The sequence below is a fragment of the Callorhinus ursinus genome, unplaced genomic scaffold (assembly GCF_003265705.2).
Source record: "Callorhinus ursinus isolate GAN/ISIS: 27379988/994484 unplaced genomic scaffold, GSC_fseal_2.0 scaffold130, whole genome shotgun sequence".
Lineage (NCBI taxonomy): Eukaryota > Metazoa > Chordata > Mammalia > Carnivora > Otariidae > Callorhinus > Callorhinus ursinus.
The window spans coordinates 909,686-925,382 of record NW_027397192.1 but is presented as its reverse complement, the minus strand read 5'-3'; positions in this window follow the sequence as shown (position 1 = coordinate 925,382).

Sequence of the window (15,697 nt, the reverse complement as noted above, 5' to 3'; positions counted from 1 at the left end):
TGCAGCCATCAAAAGGAATGAGATCTTGCCATTTGAAACAACGTTGATGGAACTGGAGGGTGTTATGCTGAGTGAAATATGTCAATCAGAGAAAGACATGTATCATATGACCTCACTGATATGAGGAATTCTTAATCTCAGGAAACAAATTGAGGTTTGCTGGAGTGGGGGTGTGGGGGGGAGGGATGGGATAGCTGGGTGATAGACACTGGGGAGGGTATGTGCCTTGGTGAGCGCTGTGAATTGTGCAAGACTATTGAATCACAGATCTGTACCTCTGAAACAAATGATGCAATAGATGTTAAGAAAAAAAATGGAGAAGAAGAGAGCAGGAGGGGAAGAATGAAGGGGGGTAAATCGGAGGGAGAGATAAACCATGAGAGATGATGGACTCTGAGAAACAAACTGAGGCTTCTAGAGTGGAGGGGGTTGGGAGGATGGGTTAGCCTGGTGATGGGTATTAAAGAGGGCACGTTCTGCATGGAGCACTGGGTGTTATGCACAATGAATCATGGAACACTACATCAAAAACTAATGATGTAATGTGTGGTGATTAACATAACAATAAAATTTAAAAAAACTAATGATGTACTGTACGGTGATTAACATAACAATAAAATTCTCCATCAGCATGTTAATTATATCTATTTCACCTAGATTTCTGGCTGTGACCTTATCTTGTTCTTTTATTTGAGATAACATCCTTTGTCTTTGCATTTTGTCTAAGTCTCTGCCTTCTGTGCATTAGAAAAGCCAGTTATGTCTCCTGCTCCTGAAAGTAATGGCCTTATGAAGAAGTGCCTAGGACCTAGTGCTTCAGGGAGTGTCTGGTGTGTGTGTGCTGTGTGTGCTCTGCTGTTCTGTTGTGTGTGCTCTATCCTTCACATCAGTCATCTTCAGAAGCTCTCCTTGCCTGTTATGTACAGTGTTTGCTGCCTGGCCTGAATGTGGCAAGTTTAAACTAGGTGTGGTCTTGTCTGCTTGTGAAAATATATCTATCAGTCACCACTTCCACTGAAATGGTGGCCCTGCAAAACTCTTTTACTGGAAGACGTGGTTTGGGCAGGGATTTGTGCTGCTCATCTCGGTTAGAGGCCCACTGTGCTTGGACTGAGGCAAATGTGACTGAGATGGGCAGTTCCACCAAAACACAGCAGAGCAATGGCTTGGTTTAAGCAAGTTAAGCAAGCAGTGTCTGTCTATATTGCATTGTTTCCCACAGGTGACTTTGTGTTTGTGCTGAGGGGCCAAGGAGAGAATAGCAGCAGCCAGCTCCTTTGTACCTGGAGAGGTGTCTCCGTGAACACTGCTTCTCAGGGATGCCCTCTGAGAAGAGTGAACAATCTCTCTACTGTGTGCCCCAAGTGTTCTCCAGATTTCCACACCGTATGACCCTGGATTGTTTGCCTGGCTTCTCTCCAGGAGCAGCATACCGCCCTCCATGCTCTATACCACCAAGCCCACTGATCTTTAAAACTGTAGGCTAAGCTCTGCCTGTTTCAAGAAGTCACAAAATTCAGCAGCTTTCATTTTCCAAGGCAGTGGCTTTGGGTAACCATTCTTCTTGTGTGTTCCCCTGTGTGTTCCTCTCTCCCCCACCCTCCTCCATGACCACATCTCCCTCCCTTCCACAGAAGCTATGATTCATTTCCCTCCTAGACTACATCTCCACTCTTCCTACCTTCTTTGATGTGACATCTCCTCTCCCTTTAGTTATGGACTTTGTTCTGTCAGTCTTCAGGTCAATTTCTGGGGTATCTAGGATGATTTGATGATTATCTAGTTATGTTTGTGGGACAACACAAGCCTAGGGTTTTCCTACTCTGCCGCCATCTTCCTGCTCCCTCCCAAGAGTTCATTTTTTTTAAAAAGATATACAAAACTCACCATACTTTAGATAGAGTAAGAAAAAAAGTGAAAATATTCAAATAAAAAGAGAAATAAATGAGTAGACATTACAACTGATGACATATAAATAAAACGTGTCATGAGGGACTACTATGAAAAATTACACAGCACCAATTTAGGTAACCAAAAGAAAATATTATATTCCTAGAAACATACAATATGTCAAGATTGAATCATGAAGTTATAGAAAATTTGGACAGACTAATAATAAGATTAAATCAATAATTAAAATCTTACCAGAGGGGGGGCAAGACGGCAGAAGAGTGGGGGACTCCGTTTCAACCAATCCCCTGAATTTAGCTGGATATCTACCAAGCCATTCTGAATACCCATGAAATCAGCCTGAGGTATAAGAATATATGTCTGGATCTCTATGGGTGCAGAGGATCAGTGGTCATGAGGTATGAAGGACAAGTTGAGATTCTGTGGACAGATATCAGAGGATAAATAGAAGGGGGAAGGAACCACCAGAGGGTGGCCACTGGAAAGTAATATAATACCTGAGCGGAAAAGCGTCATATGCTGGGGGACCAGGGATAGCTTGCAGAGCAGTGACAGCAGTATCAGAAGGGCCTGATAAGACCACTCAGACAGGATCCAGGAGCTGAAGGGCAAGAGCCAGGACCGAGGTGGCTGCTGGAGTGGAACTGTGACAGAAGACCCAGGGCCAGCAGTCTCCACCCACAACGACCCAGGGCTGGCCGCCACCACTGCCTACATGGACTCAGGACTGCTCAAGGTTTTAGAAGGACAAAGGGCAGAGACAAGCGGGGGCCTGAGTCAACTGCCGAGAGGGTTGCTAGGGGCGTCCACCGCCTATGGGAGGCTGCGGTTTTCAGTGGCCTTACAGAAAGGGACACTGTGTGTTCTGGAGGTTTCATTCTCTGAAGAGACGGAGACTGAATTCTCTGCCCTGGAGCAGAGGTCTGGGTGCGGACATTTTCCTTTGGTCTAACCCTCCAAAAAGGTGCAAAAAGCCGCCAGAGAACAAAAGCCCAAAAAACACTTTCCACGGAGCCCAGCCCTCTGATGGGGGTAGGCCAATTCCGACCAAGCAGGGTTGCCTGAAAAACAACATGGCAGGGCCCTCCTCCAGAAGACAAGCTGGAAGAACAAGAGAACGACAACACTAGGGTACTGATAAAACTGTAAAACCCCAACACCAGGGGAAAATAGTATATTGAGCTCCAGGTGTTGCCTCATGGCCTGTATATTTCTCAGCTACAACTATTTTTTAAATTCTATCTCATGTTTCTTCTCTATTTTTTCTTTTTACCTATTTCTCATTTCAAACATTTAAACTATGTTTAATACAACATATTCCATAGTAGCTTTTAACTTGTACTTTTTCATATATCTTATATCTTATATATTGTATATTATATATGGATATAGATATAAGCTTCAAAGTAGTTCTTTTTTCCCTATTCAAAACTACCTTTATATATATATATATATATATATATATATATACCAGTTTTAATTACCCTGTAACTCTGGGAAGTAGTGTTCTCCAACAAAGAGAAAAATTACACCCAAGAAGAAATGAAGCACCCTACCTTGCCTACATTGAGAGATTATAGTGCAGCCCCTTCCCTCACTCACCACCCCCCTTTTTTTAACTTTATAAATCTTATTCTTGGGTTTCATTTTAGCTGTGTTTTTTTGGTGATGGCTTCCGACCACTCTGAGTATTCCAGGGAGCATCTTGCCTGGATTGTGGTTGATATTTTGGACTTGGTACATCCACTCAACCTCCCTCAACAGAATGACTAGGAGGAGGAATTTCCAACAAAGAAAGGAATCAGAAACAATGGCCTCTCCTGCAAATCTAATGGATATGGATATAAGTAAGATGTCAGGAATAAGACTTCAGGGTAGCAATTATGAAGACAATAGCTAGGCTTGAGAAAACCATTAGTGGTAATATAGAATCTCTAAGGACAGAAATGAGAGCTAATCAGGTGAACTTAAAAACGCTATGAATGAGATGCAATCTAAACTGGATATGCTGACACCCAGGGTAAATGAGGCAAAAGAACAAATTAGTGAGCTACAAAATAAACTGATAGAAAGGAAAGAACAGTAGGAGGAGTGGGACAAACAACATAAAATCCATGAGAACAGACTTAGAGAAATCAGTGATGCCATGAAAAGTTCCAATATCAGAATTATTGGGATCCCTGAGGGCGTAGAGAGAGAGAGAGAGAGAAGACTAGAACACATATTTGAGCAAATCATACCTGAGAACTTCCCTAATCTGGGGAATGAAACAAGCATTTCTGTCCCAGAGACAGAGAGGACCCCTACCAAGATCAAGAAGAACAGACCAATGCCCTGGCATGTAATAGTAAAACTTGCAAATCTTAGAACCAAGGAAGCCATCTTGAGAGTAGCTAGGGGGAAGAGATTCATTATGTACAGAGGAAGGAACATCACAAAACTGTCAGGCCAGTCCACAGAGACCTGGCAAGCCAGAAAGGGCTGGCAAGACATATTCAGGGGATTAATGAGAAGAATATGCAGCCAAGAATACTTTATCCAGCAAGGCTGTCATTAAGAACAAATGGAGAGATAAAGAGCTTCCAGGACTGGCAGAAACTTAAAGAATATGTGACCACAAAGACAGCTCTGCAAGAAATACTAAGGGGGATTCTATAAAAGATAAAAGACCCCGAGAGTAATAGATACCAGAAATTTACAGAGACAATCCATAGAAACAGGGACTGTACAGACAGTAGGATGGCAATAAATGCATATCTTTCAGTAGTTACTTTTAACGTGAATGGCCTAAATGCTCTCACAAAACGGCACAGGGTTGCAGATTGGATACAAAGACAGGACCCATCCATATGTTGAATACAAGAGACTCATTTTGAACCTAAAGACACCACCAGAATGAAAGTGAGGGGACAGAGAAACATTTATCATGCCAATGGACCTCAAAAGAAAGCTGGGGTAGCAATTCTGATATCAGATAATTAGAATTTAAGCTAAAGACTGTAATGAGAGATCCAGAGGGACACTATATAATTCTTAAAGGGTGTCTCCAACAAGAAAATTGGAAATTGTAAATATCTATGCCTCCAACAAGGGAGCAGCCAACTACATAAGCCAGCTGTTAACCAAAATAAAGAATCAGAGTGACAATAATACATTAATAGTAGGAGATTTCAACACTCCACTATCAGCCTCAGACAATCTATACAGATCAACAAAGAAACAAGAGCTTTGAATGACACATTGGACCAGATGGATTTTGTAGATACAGACAGAAGACTTCATCCTAAAACAACAGAATAATCATTCTTCTCGAGTGCATACAGAACTTTCTCCAGAATAGAGCACACACTGGGTCACAAATCAGGTCTCAAATGACACCAAAAGATTGAGATTATTCCTTGCATGTTATCAGACCACAATGCCTTAAAACTGGAACTCAATCTCAAGAAAAAAATGGAAGGAATTCAAACACCTGGAAGTTAAAGAGCATCTTGCTAAAGAATGAATGGGTCAACCAGGAAATTAAAGAAGAACTTAAACAGTTTATGGAAGCCAATGAGAATGAAAACACATTGGTCCAACACCTATTGGATATTGCAAAGGCGGCCTTCAAGGGGAAATACATAGCCATCCAAGCCTCTCTCAAAAAGTTAGAAAAGTGCCAAATGCACAACCTAACCATACACCCAAAGGAGCTGGAGAAAGGACTGTAAGTAAAACCTAAACCAAGCATGAAAAGAGAAATAATTAAGATTAGAGCAGAGATTAATGAAATAGAAAGCAGAAAAACAGTAGAACAGATCAACAAAACTAAAAGCTGGTTCTTTGAAAGAATTGAAAAGATCAAAAAACCACTGGGCAAACGTATGCAAAAGAAAAGAGAAAGGACCAAAATTAATAAAATTATGAATGAAAGGGGAGAGATCATGACTAACCCCAAGGAAATAAACAATTATTAGAAATTATTACCAGCAACTATATGCCAACAAACTAAGCAACCTGGGAGAAATGGATGCCCTCCTGGAAACTTACAAGCTACCAAGACTGAAACAAGAAGAAACAGTCTGAATACACCAATAGCCTGTAACGAAACTGAAGCAGTAATCAAAAACCTCCCAAAAAACCAAAGTCAAGGGGCAGATGTCTTCTCAGGGAAATTCTACCAAACATTTAAAGAAGAAATAATACCTATTCTCCTCATGCTGTTCCAAAAAATAGAAAGAGAAGGAAAACTTCCAATCTCCTTCTATGAGGCCAGTATTACCCTGATCCCAAAACCAGGCAAAAAATCTATCAAAAGGAGAATTACAGACCAATATCTCTGATGAACATGGATGCCAAAGTGCTCAACAAGATCCTAGGCAATAGGATCCAACAGTACATTAAAAGGATTATTCAGCACGACCAAGTGGATTTTATGCCTGGGATGCAAGGGTGGTTCAACATTCACAAATCAATCACTGTGATAGAACACATAAATGATAAAAGAACCACATGGTTCTCTCAACTGATGCAGGAAAAGCATTTGACAAAATGCAGCATCCTTTCATGATTAAAACTCTTCAGAGTATAGGGATAGAGGGAACGTTCCTCAATATAATAAAAAAAATCTATGAAAAACCCACAGAGAATATCACTCTCATGGGGAAAAACTGAGAACTTTTCCCTTAAGATCAAGAACGTGATAGGGATGCCCACTCTTGCCACTATTGTTTAATATGATGCTAGAAGTCTTAGCCTCAGCAATCAGGCAACAAAAATAAATAGAAGACATCCAAACTGACAAAGAATAAGTCAAACTCTCCATCTTTGCAGATTTCAGGATACTTTATGTGGAAAACCCAAAAGACTCCACCCCCAAGTTACTAGAACACATACAGCAATTCAGTAATGTGGCAGGATACAAAATCAATGCACAGAAATCAGTTGCTTTTCTATATGCTAACAATGTGACTGTAGAAAGATAAATTAAGGAATTGATTCCATTCAACAATAGCAACGAAATCTGTAAGACACCTCAGAATAAACCTAACTAAAGAGGTAAAGGAACTATACTACAGAAACTATACAACACTTATGAAAGAAATTGAGGAAGACACAAAAAGATGGAAAAACATTCCACGCTCATGGATTGGAAGAAAAAACATTGTTAAAATGTCTATCCTCCACAGAGCAATTTACACTTTCAATGCTATCCCTTTAAAATAGCATTGACATTTTTCAAAGAGCTGGAACAAACAACCCTAAGATTTGTATGGAATCAGAAAAGACCCTGAATCACCAAGAGAATGATGATAAAGAAAAACAAAACTGGGGGTATCATGTTGCCTGACTTCAAGCTATATTACAAAGCTGTGATCACCACGATAGCGTGGTATTGGCACAAAAACAAACACATAAACCAAGGGAACAGAATAGAGAGCCCAGATATGGACCCGCAGCTCTATGGTCAACTAATCTTTGACAAAGCAGGCAAAAATATTCAATGGGAAAAAGACAGTCTCTTCAATAAATGATGCTGGGAAAATTGGACAGCTACATATACAATAATGAAACTGGACCATTTCCTTACACCATACACAATGATAAACTCAAAATAGATGAAAAACCTCAATGGGAGACAGGAGTCCATCAAAATCCTAGAGGAGAACATAAGCAGAAACCTCTTCGACATTGGCCACAGCAACATCTTTCAAGACACATCTCCAAAGGCAAGGGAAAAAAAGTGAAAATGAATTTTTGGCACTTCATCAAGATAAAAACCTTCTGCACAGCAAAGGAAACAGTGAACAAAACTAAGAGGCAGCCCCCAGAATGGGAGAAGATATTTGCAAATGACATTACAGTTAAAGGGCTTATATCCAAGGTGTATAAATAAATTCTCAAGGTCAGCATTCAAAAAACAAATAACCTGGTCAAAAAATCGGTAGAAGACATGAACAGACTGTTTTCCAAAGAAGACATACAAATGGCTAACGGACACATGAAAAAATGTTCCACATCACTAGCCATCAGGGAACTACAAATCAAAACCACAATGAGATACCACCTTACACCAGTCAGAATGACAAAAATTAACAAGACATGAAACAACAAATGTTAGTGAGGATGTGGAGAAAGGGCAACCCCCTTACACTGTTGGTGCAAATGCAAGCTGACACAGCCACTCTGGAAAACAGTATGGAAGTTCCTCAAGATGTTAACAATAGAGCTACCCTATGACTCAGCAATAGAACTACTGGGTATTACCCCAAAGACACAGTGTAGTGAAAAGAAGGAGCACATACCCCCCAGTGTTCATAGCAGCAATGTCCACAATAACCATACTGTGGAAGGAGCCAAGATGCCCTTCAACAGATGGATGTATAAAGACGATGTGGTACATATATACATTGGAATATTATTCAGCCAACAGAAAGTATGAATACCCACCATTAGCAATGCCATAGATGGAACTGGAGGTGATTATGCTAAGGGAAGTAACTCAAGCAGAGAAAGACATGTGGAACATAAGAAATAGCATGGAGGACCACGGGAGAAGGGAGAGAAATCTGAAGGTGGAGAAATCAGAGAGGGAGACGAACCATGAGAGACTATGGACCTCAGGAAATAAGCTGAGGGTTTCAGAAGGGAGGGGGGTGGGGGAAGGTGTGACAGGTTGGTATGTATTAAGGAGGGTACATGCTGTGATGAACCCTGTATGTTGTACCTAACTAATGAATCATTGAACACTACATCAAAAACTAGTGAGGTACTCTACAGCTACTAACTGAACATTATTAAAATAAAAAATCTTACCAACGAGGAAAAGCCCAAGATCATACTGTCTTCAGTAGTAAATTCTAGCAAACATTTGAAGAATTAATGCAAAACCTTTTCAAATATTTGGAAAATACTAATGATCTGAAAACACTTCCAAATCAATTTTGTGAGGGCAGTATTTCCCAATACCAAGGCAATGACAATATAAGAAAAGACAACTACAGTCCAATATCCTTGATGAGCATTAATTCAGAACTCTTCAACAAACTAATAGCAAACTGAATTCTTTAACACATTAAAGAGAATACATCATGATTAAATGTGAATTATTCCTGTTATGTAAATTTTGTTCATCATATGACAGTCAATGTGATACACCTTATTAAGAGAATGAAGGATAAAAATCACGTGCTTATCTCAATAGATACAGGAAAATCATTTGACATAATTCATCAGTCTATTGTGATAAGAACCCACAACAAACGAATTACAGAAATAATGTACTTTCACATAATAAAGATCATATATGAAAAGCCCATAGCTAACTTCATATTCAATGGTGAAAAACAGATCTTTTACTTTAAAATCAGGAACAAGATAAGAATGGCTACTCTCATAACTTCTCTCCAACTGTGCTGAATATCCTAGGCTGAGCAATTAGCCAAGGTAAAAACAACAACAACAACAACAACAACAGCAATAACAACAAAGGCATTCAAATAAGAAAGTAAAATTATCCTTGTTTCATAAGATATCTTATATGTGCAAAATCCTAAATACTGCATAGAAAAAAATCCATTAGCTAATAAAGGAATTCAGTAAATTCCACTATATTAAAATCAATATTAAATATCAATTGTTTCTATACATTAACAATGACAATCTAAAAACAAAATTGAGAAGACACTGCAATTTATAGTAGCATCAAAAATAATAAAATACTTAGGGTTAGTTTTAACCAAGGAGGTGGAAGAATCATATAGTGAAAACTACAAAATATTTATAAAATGAAAGAAGATACAATACATGATGTATATCCCATGTTAATGGCTTATAAGCCTTAATATTATTAAAATATGCACATTACTTGAAGAGATCTGCAGGTTCAATAGACTCCAATTCAATTTTTTACAGAAATAAAAATAATATCCTGAAATTTCTATGTGACTACAAAAATCCAAGAATGGCCAAAACAAAGAAGCACAAAATGGGAAGCTTTATACTTCCTAAAAAATATGAAAACATTTTAGAACTTAAAACAGTATGGTACCAACATAAAGACAGATATATAGCCCAAAGGAGCAGTGTAGAGGGCTCAGAATTAAACCCATGCTTTAAAAATCTACACATTAAATTAAATCCCATCAAGATATATGTTCAACTAAACTTCAACAAAGCAGGAAAGAATATCCAATAAAAAAAAAGTCACTTCAAAAAATGGTTTTGGGAAAACTGGACAGCAACAGAGAAGAATGAAACTGGACCACTTTCTTATACCATACACACAAAATAAATTAAAAGTGGATGAAACACCTAAACGTGAGAACTAAAACCATCAAAATCCTAGAAGAGAACACAAGATCCTAGAAGAGAACACAGTAACCTTTTGTCATCAGCCATAGCAACTTCTTACTAAACACGTCTCTAGAGTCAAGGGAAACAAAAGAAAAATAAACTGTTGGGACTGTATCAAAATAAAAAAGGTTCTGCACATCAAAGGGAACAATGAACAAAACTAAAAGTCAACCTCTGGAATGGGAGAAGATATTTGCAACTGTCATATCTGATAGAGACATAGTATCCAAAATATATAAGGAACTTTTAAATAATACCCAGAACACAAATAGTCCATTGAAGAAATACTCAGTAGACATGAATAGACATTTTTCCAAAGAAGGAAAACAGATGGCTAACAGACACATGAAAAGATGCTCAACATTACTCATCATCAGGTAAATACAAATCAAAATTACAATGAGCTAACACCACACACCTGTAAGAATGGTTAAAATTAACAGCACAGTCAACAACAGGTGTTAGCAAAAATAAGGAGAAAAGGGAACACTCTTTCAGTGTTGGTGGGAATGCAAACTGGTTTAGCCATGGTGAAGAACAGTAGGGAAGTTCCTCAAAAATTTAAAAATAGAACTACCCTACAATCCAGCGATTGCACCACTCAGTATTTACCCAAAGTATGCAAAAATGTTGATTCAAAGGGACACATTCACCCCGACGTTTACAGCAACATTATCAACAAATATCCAATGACTGGATAAAAAGAGGCGGCATTTATGTATACAATGGAATATTACTCAGCCATGAAAGAGAATGTCTTGCCATTTGCAGTGACATGGATGGAGCTACAGAGTATTATGCTAAGCAAAATAAGTCAGTTAGAGAAACACAAATACCATATGATATCACCCATATGTGGAATTTAAGAAACAAAACAAATGAACATAGGAGGGGAAAAAAAAGAGGAAAGCCAAGAAACAGACTCTTAACTATTGAGAGCAAACTGATGGTTACCAGAAGGGAGGTGGGTGGGGGGATGGTTTAAACACGTGATGGGTAGTAAGGAGAGCATTTGTGATGAGCACTGGGTATTCTATGTATGTTTGAATCACTAAATTGTACACCTGAAACTAATATTACACTGTATTTTAACTAATTGTTATTTAAATACTTGAAGAGGAATAAAGGACCATTTGTGAAAAACCCATATGTAAAATTATCATCAACAGTGTAAAATGGAAATCTTCTCCTCTAAAATTAGGAACCAGGTTATGATGTCCACTGTAACCACTTCTATTTGTTTAAGTTGAGTTTTATTGAGATAATTATAAATTTACATGGGGTTTTAAGAAATAATACAGAGATCCTTTATCCTTTTCCTAGTTTCCCCTAATGGTAGCATTTTCCATATCTATAGTATAATATTACATTCAGGTTATTGATATTGCTACAATCCACTGATCTTATTCAGATTTCTCCAATGTACCAATACTCATTTGTGTAAATGCGTGTGTGTGCGTGTGTGTATTTTCAGATCTTTACACTATTATCATCTGTGTGGGTGTGTGTATCTTCTAACAGAGTCAAGATTTGGAATAGTGTCAACACCACAAGCACCTCCATCAGGTTGTCTTTTTATAACCACATTCCCACTTCCCTTTTGCTTTGCCCCTGGTCCAAAGTCCCTTAGCCTGGCATTCATCTGTGTTCCACTTCTAAAATTTTGGCATTTTAAAACTGTTACGTAAATGGAATCATATTGTATAATATACATCTTTTGGGGATTCACTTTTTCCAGTCAGTATAATTCCCTGGTAATTAATCCAATTTTCATGCATATAAGTAGCTTATTCCTTTGTACTTCTGAGTAGTCCTCCATAATGTACGAATGTTTCACAGTTTGACCATTCACCTGTTGAAGGACATCTCGACTGATTACAGTCTTATCTATTACAAGTAAGAATTCTATGAATATTCATTTAAGGTTTCTGGGTGAATGTGTTTATTTCTCTGTGCTAAATGTCCAAAAGTACAATTGCTGAGTCATATGGTAATTGCATGTTTAGTTTTTTTTTAAGATTTTATTTATTTATTTGACAGAGAGAGAGCTAGTGAGAGCAGGAACACAAGCAGGGGGAGTGGGAGAGGGAGAAGCAGTTTTCCCGCCAAGCAGGGAGCCTGATGTGGGACTCGATCCCAGGACCCTGGGATCATGACCTGAGCCGAAGGCAGATGCTTAATGACTGAGCCACCTAGGTGCCCACATGTTTAGTTTTATAAGAAATTATCAGATGGTTTTCCAGGGTGGCTGTACTACTTAACATTCCCACCAGCACTGTAGAAGTGATCCAGGTTCTTTATATCCTTACAAACATTTCATATTTAGACTTTTTTTGTATTAGCCATTTTATTAGGTGTGTAGTGATATCTCATTGTTGTTTTAAATTGCATTTCCCAGAAGACTAATGATGAACATTTTTTTCTCCATTGCTTCTATTTAACTTGGTACTGGAAGTTCTAGTCAGAACAATTAGACAAGAAAAAAAAAATAAAACCATTCAAATTGGAAACGAAGAAGTACAGTTCTCCCTGTCTGCAGACTATATAAACATATATAGAAAACCCCATGGAAGTTATTAAAAGAAAAACTGTTAGAATTAAAGAGGGCACATATTGCATGGAGCATTGGGTGTTATACAAAAACAATGAATCATGGAATACTACATCAAAAACTAATGATGTACTGTATGGTGACATAACATAATAAAATTAAATTAAATTAAAAAAGAACTAATAAATTAAGTAAAGTTGCAGAATACAAAATAAGCCCACAAAAATCAGTTGTGTTTTTACACACTAAAAACAAAGTATCTGGAAAAGAAATTAGAGAAACAATCCCATTTACAATAGGATCAAAAAGAATAAACTACTTGGGAATGAGCTTACCTAAGAAGGGGAGAGCTTTATATACTGAAAACTTTAAAATAATGATGAAAGAAATCAAACAGGACACAAAAAATAGGAAGATATCCTATGTTCATGAATTGATAGTATTAATAATGTTAAAATGTCCCCACAATTCAAAGAAATCTTCAGATTCACTATGATCTTTATCAAAATCCCAAAAGAACATTTTTTTTACAGAAACAGAAAAAAATCTGTAATTCATGGGGAACCCCAAAAGACCATAAATAGCCAAATTGATTCTGAGAATGTAAAATAGCCCCACACTTCCTGATTTCAATTTATATTATGAATCGACAGGGAGTTAAGATAGTAGAGTAGTAGGGGAACCCTATATTTGACTCATCATTTGAACACAGCTAGATAAGTATCAAATCATTCCGAATATCCATGAAATCAATCTGAAGACTGAGGCAACAAAGTGCACAACCAGAGGAACAAAATATACCACACTGTGGAAGATAGGAAGTATGGAGATGTGATTTGGGGGAGGAAAAGAATCATAGGTGCTATGGAGGGGAGGGACCCCTGGTCATTGGCAGAGGAGAGAGAGAGAAAAGTACACAGGGAATAGCACATGAAAAAAAACTTTCCCAAGGCCATTGACTGAGAAAATGAGAGGGCCCGATTATCAAGAGATTTTATAACCAGCTGAGCTCAAAGAACAAAGTTTTAGAAGTATGCACCATGGCTGGTGTGGAGCCTGGTGGGCCTAGCGCTGCTCTTGTGGAGAAAGAGTGCAGAGGCCTGGGAACATGGTCTGAGGATCCCTTGGGTTGCACTGGGTGAGAGAGTTCCCCTTCTTGGAGTGCATTTGGGAGAGGTGGCAGTGCCTCTCAGGGGACAAAAGAGCCACTGGGGACCATTTCACTGGCCCATTCATTAGCATAGGGGCAGAGACACCTGCTGAAGGCAGCTAACCTGGATGCCAGCTTTTTGCTGCACTTTAAACCCCAAGCTCCTGCACGTTCGTGAGACTACCCTTGTGGGACAAACCTGCTCCAGCTCCAGTGTGTCAATACCCTCCCCAGAGGATCAGTGCAATTCTGTGCCATTCCAGGTTCCTAAAATTTGGAGTTTTAAAACTCAACCAGCATGCCTGAGAGAAAACACAGTTGCACAGCTCTGCCAGGCAGGCAGACAGCCTGGACACACAGGGTGAAGGCAGGGATCTGAGGAATGACTGGGACACATGAGGGGAGACTCTTTGCTCTTCAGTGAGGGCTTCCTGGACAGTGGCAGCATGAATTCCCCTCTCTGGGATGAAGAAGTGGGCTGGCACACCGATTTTCTCACCAGTCCATCAGTATGAGGGATTTCAGTGAGTAGCACAGCACCCACAGTGGAAGCTTGAGCCGCTTACAACAAGCCCTGCCCTGCTGCACTCTGCAGGTGCTTCTATACTAGGGCAATTGTGCCTGAGAGCTGGAGAAGTGACCCCTCCCCGAGAAAACCAATGCAGGTTTGTCCCACAAGGGTAGTCTCACAAACGTGCAGAAGCTTGGAGTTTAAAGTGCAGCAAAAAGCTGGCATCCAGGGTAGCTGCCCCCCCCCTGCCCCGCACACAGCAAGTCTACTGACCATAGAGTGCTGCAAAGCTTCATCTCTAGTGGAAATAAAATCAGGTCTATTTTAACAAGCAGAGCAGAGCACACCTATTTAAAATTAGCCACATACTTGACAAAGTGCAAACACTCCAAAATGCAAACAAGGAGAAACTCTTCAGAGGACTGACTTGAGGGAAGGAGCAGCCAAAATATAACTGCAGGGTCCACACAGCATTCACCAGAAACACTTTCTGAAGTATCAGGCCCTCAACAGTATATGATCTCTTTTTAATATAGCCATTACTCTCAGGAGGAGGAAACATAACAGGTTTACCCTAACACAAAGAAGAAGTCAGAGACATAAAAAAATGCCAACACAGAGGAATTCACTTCAAAAGAAAGAATAAGGAAAGGTCATGCCAGGAATCTAATCAAAACAGATATAAGTAATATTCCTGAGCAAGAATTTAAAGTAGCAATCATAGAGATATTAGCTGGGACTGAGAAAAGCATAGAAGACACCAGGGAGTCCCTTACAACAGAGATAAAAGACCTAAAAACTACTCTGGCTGATATAAAAAAATGCTGTAACTGAGATGTGAAACCAGCTGGATGTAATGACAACAAGGATGGAAGAAGCAGAGGAACAAATAAGTGATATAGAAGATAAAATTATGGAAAATAATGAAGCTGAAAAGAAAAGAGAAAGAAAATATTGCATAATGAACGTGGACTTAGGGAATCCAGTGACTCCAAAAACTGTAATAATATTCCTATCATAAGAGTCCCAGAAGTAGAGAGGGAAAAAGGAGCAGAAGGTTTATTTGAGGAAATTAGAGTTGAAATCTTCCTTAATCTGGGGAAGGGAACAGACATCCAAATTCAGGAGGTACAGAGAACTCCCATCAAAAACGAACAACAACAACAACAAAAAAAAACCAGGCCAACACCAAGACATATTGTAGTTAAATTTACAAAATACAGAGCTATAGAAAAAA